This window comes from Porites lutea, chromosome 12 (assembly GCF_958299795.1).
Source record: "Porites lutea chromosome 12, jaPorLute2.1, whole genome shotgun sequence".
Classification (NCBI taxonomy): domain Eukaryota; kingdom Metazoa; phylum Cnidaria; class Anthozoa; order Scleractinia; family Poritidae; genus Porites; species Porites lutea.
The window spans coordinates 11289963-11294369 of NC_133212.1; positions in this window are offsets into that span (position 1 = coordinate 11289963).

Sequence of the window (4407 nt, forward strand, 5' to 3'; positions counted from 1 at the left end):
TACGTAAAATAAACCAACACAGGTATAAACCGTCGTCGGTAACGACACAAACCAGCTTGCTCTCTTAATTCTGCGACAACAACAACGTACAACAACAGTTTATTCACTAACTAAAGACAAAAGCTTTACAGTATTGTATGCCCCGCAAAGAGCTATGAGGCTAATCTAGACGGGAAAAAATAATTTCCCTTTATAAGTAACGACTGCGCTACTGTAAAGTCACAAAAAAGAAAAACATCGCGTGGACGCACCCAGTAAATAAAGCGCTGAATCGATTTCAGGTGTATGTTGTCTTGTTCATATGTATATAAACCTTCGGCAATGATCGTAATGAAAACAAATTCTCTTATCACGTATTTGGTCAGAGCTTTTCATACATTTGTTGGCTCCTAAAAGAGCCGTTGGTTTAAGTGTTGATCAGGGATCACAGTGTATTCTAACCCCCAAAACCGTACAGAGTACGTCCTTGTCGTTTCAGAGCGTATACTACGTCCATGGCTGTAACGGGTCTTACGCTTGGCGTGCTCGGTGTAGGTCACGGCATCGCGGATAACGTTCTCAAGGAAAACTTTCAGAACACCGCGTGTCTCCTCGTAGATCAGTCCAGAAATTCGCTTTACACCCCCACGGCGAGCGAGACGACGGATCGCTGGCTTGGTAATTCCTTGGATATTATCGCGTAGAATCTTACGATGACGCTTAGCACCACCTTTGCCCAAGCCTTTACCTCCTTTGCCGCGACCGGACATTCTCGGTTGTCTGAATTATCGTCAAGGTTTAAAAAGGGACAGGTCTCGCACTATGTTAAATCACTGCAGAACAGAAATTACTTTTCAATCTATACCCTTCAATCTGACCTCTCGGGAAACATTATTTCTTGTATTTACATAGATTTGTTCTTAGTAAAAGGACAACAAAAGAATATTATAATTTTCTTTCGCCCCACTGTCTATTGTAAGGCATGCAAATCAAAGCAGGGTGTCTCCGAAGCCGAACCAATCAGAAATACATAAATTCTTAAATATCCAATCGGCTTGCGACAGCCTCCTGATAAATCGCGGCCATAAAAATTGCCAAGCTTTCACATAGAGCCTTTAATCTTCTGAACATCAGTTTCACAGTCATGGCCCGAACCAAGCAAACAGCGAGAAAGTCCACCGGAGGAAAAGCGCCTCGTAAACAGCTGGCTACTAAGGCAGCTCGAAAGAGCGCTCCTGCTACTGGTGGCGTGAAAAAACCGCACCGTTACAGGCCAGGAACAGTGGCACTCAGAGAGATCCGTCGTTATCAGAAGTCCACCGAGTTGCTGATTCGCAAGTTACCGTTTCAGCGTCTTGTTCGAGAAATCGCTCAGGATTTCAAGACCGACTTGCGCTTTCAAAGCTCAGCCGTGCTGGCTCTTCAAGAGGCTAGCGAAGCCTACCTGGTTGGTCTTTTCGAGGACACCAACCTTTGCGCCATTCACGCTAAACGTGTCACCATCATGCCTAAAGATATCCAGTTGGCTCGTAGGATCCGGGGCGAACGTGCATAACAGCTCAGCTCGGTTCTGACAATCTCACATTACAAACGGCTCCTTTAGGAGCCACCACCTGACAATAAAAGTTAATGGCCAATAAACTACTTCTTACCTTGTCTCTACTTATTTCTTTATTAGTTACTAGTGAAATGAGACAGACACAATTCTCATACTCTACGCCGTTACAGGTTTTTCGCGATAATACACACAACACAAGCGCTGCACAGGACACAGTAGAGTACTAGCATCTCTAAGCTTACCAAAAAATTAGTGATTGCGCCCAACATCTCCTTATTCGTTCAGTTAATCTCTCTGCCTGTCTTCCTAAGTTGACGTTTACAATCCATCTCATTTTCAAAGAACTTAGCAAACGTCTTAGAGGTAACAGATCTATCGCGATCAGTAGTAACTGATCCCTCTGCGGTCCGCTATAACAACTTAAGAAAAGAGTTGCGCAAGTAACCAACATTAGCTATCGCTGTGGAGACTATAACGAGACATGTCTGCCAAAAGCACCCAGAAGAAAGCTTCTAAACAGCCGGCCGAACACCCTAAGTATGCAGAAATGATCATACAAGCCCTTCACGCCCTGAAAGATCGTAATGGTTCCTCGCGTCAGGCTCTCGACAAGTACGTTAAGAACCATTTCAAAGTGGGAGACAAAGCAAGTCATTTTATTAAAATGGCTCTTAAGAGAGGCGTGGAGAGTGGTCAATTTATCAACACCAAAGGGTCCGGAGCTTCAGGTTCTTTCAAGGTCAACAAAGAAGTACAGAAAGCAAAGGCAGCCAAAGACCCGGCGAAGAAGACCAAAACCGCCGATCCAGCCAACAAACCAAAAATAAAGAAGGTCGCCGCGAAAGAAAAGACCGCCCGCAAACCAGCCGAGAAAACCAAGAAATCGCCGGGTAAGAAAGTTTCCAGCAGCAAGAAGAAGACACCTCTCGTGCCAAAGAAGACTGCTACAAAGAAGCCGTTGCCTAAGAAAGCGAAAGAAAGCAAAGCCTCGGTTAAAAAAACAGCCAACAAGAAAGTCAGTGGCAAGTAAAACTCGCCCGCTTATTCAACTACCGGCTCCTTTAGGAGCCACCAAATAAAGTAAAGTCATCACCAATATCACCTCTAGTATGTTGACCTTAGGTCACCGTCACCTATAGCACAGTATTTATTTCTCCTTTGCCGAAACTGATTTCGTTTTTGTTGAGCAGAAGGTTACTTGAACCGCGGCTTAGAGACGCCTTAAAAGAGTAAACAAAAGCCACTCCATAAGATCAGATCAGATCAGATCAGATCAGATCAGATAAGATAAATACTTTTTATTCGAAGTGGTCAGTACATGCACCTTAGTCAAGAAACTGGTTATCAGGTACCCGGGTAATGAAAACTACCCTAAACATCAATATTGAATAGTAAGAATCCCTCCCGCTTAACTGATTTGAAGTATTAAAACCCTTACATCCCGGAAAATATATATTTGCAGCCTGGTAAATCGTTCTCTTGTTCTCAAGTGCAGTACCGAAATGACCTGTTCATGCCTGTAACACTTTTAAGTAACGTTGTTTTACGAACCACGTCAGTTGATTCTCTGGCGTGGTGTAGTGGTCATCGCGCTGGGAAGGAGATCCTGCGGAAACTGTTGGGTTCGGTGCGTGTTGTCAACCAGCAATCGTTTATTTGTTTCTTTTTTTTCTTCTTTTCTCTTTGCTTACATAAAAATCATCTTTTAAAGCCTTTATCTGTTTTTTTGTTGTTGTTGTTTTGTTTTTTTTTTTATGTAAAAAGTAAAGTTGAACGGGGAAATAGAGGAATGATTTGTTCGTTCATTGAAATTTTTTAATGGGAGCAAGTGTGCGAGCGAGCGAGTGTCGGGGTTTATAATGACGATTGAAAACTCTAAGAAACCCTGTTGAGTATTGATCATTGCTTTTTTTGACATTTGGTGGCTCCTAAAAGAGCCGTTGTTTAGATCTGGTATTGAAGAATGGACTTCACTTGCTACTAGTGTACTTCGTGACGGCCTTGGTACCCTCACTGACTGCGTGCTTTGCGAGTTCTCCTGGAAGGAGCAGTCTGATGGCTGTCTGAATCTCGCGGGAGCTGATAGTGGACTTCTTGTTGTAGTGGGCTAGACGGGAGGATTCTGTAGCAATGCGCTCGAAGATATCGTTCACGAAAGAGTTCATGATACCCATTGCTTTGCTGGAGATTCCGGTGTCAGGATGTACCTGCTTTAACACTTTGTAGATGTAGATCGCATAACTCTCCTTCCGTTTCGATCGCCGTTTTTTCGTACTGTCGCCCGACGTGGATTTTGCCTTACCGCCGCTCTTCTTCTCTCCTTTTTTAGCTGCAATCGGTTTAGGTGCCATGGTAAAGAAAGATATCTCTGCCTTTTCGAAATCGAGTTTTCTAATTCGGGATATCACAGTTTCTATTTATGTTGCCAAATTCAATAGGATCAATTAGTATGCGGATCGCAAGTTCTCGTCGGTGATTGGTGTTTTTTTTTTCTTGGTGTAAACAATGGAGCGTGCCGCCAGTCGACACAAAGAGAACAATTGCAAGGCTAGAATTTCTTTTTATGAGCCAATGTTAGACTTTTGATTGGTGCAATCTGATCCACGAAACGCAGTCCGCGCGTGATAAATTATGGCGGCCGAAGTTATGTCTTGGAAAACAGTCTCCTGAAACTTAAACTGAAACTTAATATACGAGTTAGTCGACAAAATGACCGGACGAGGAAAAGGTAAAGCCCAGGGCACCAAGTCAAAGACTCGTTCTTCCAGGGCAGGACTACAGTTTCCTGTTGGTCGCATCCATCGCCTTCTTCGTAAAGGCAACTACGCTGAACGCGTCGGAGCCGGTGCTCCCGTGTACTTGGCTGCCGT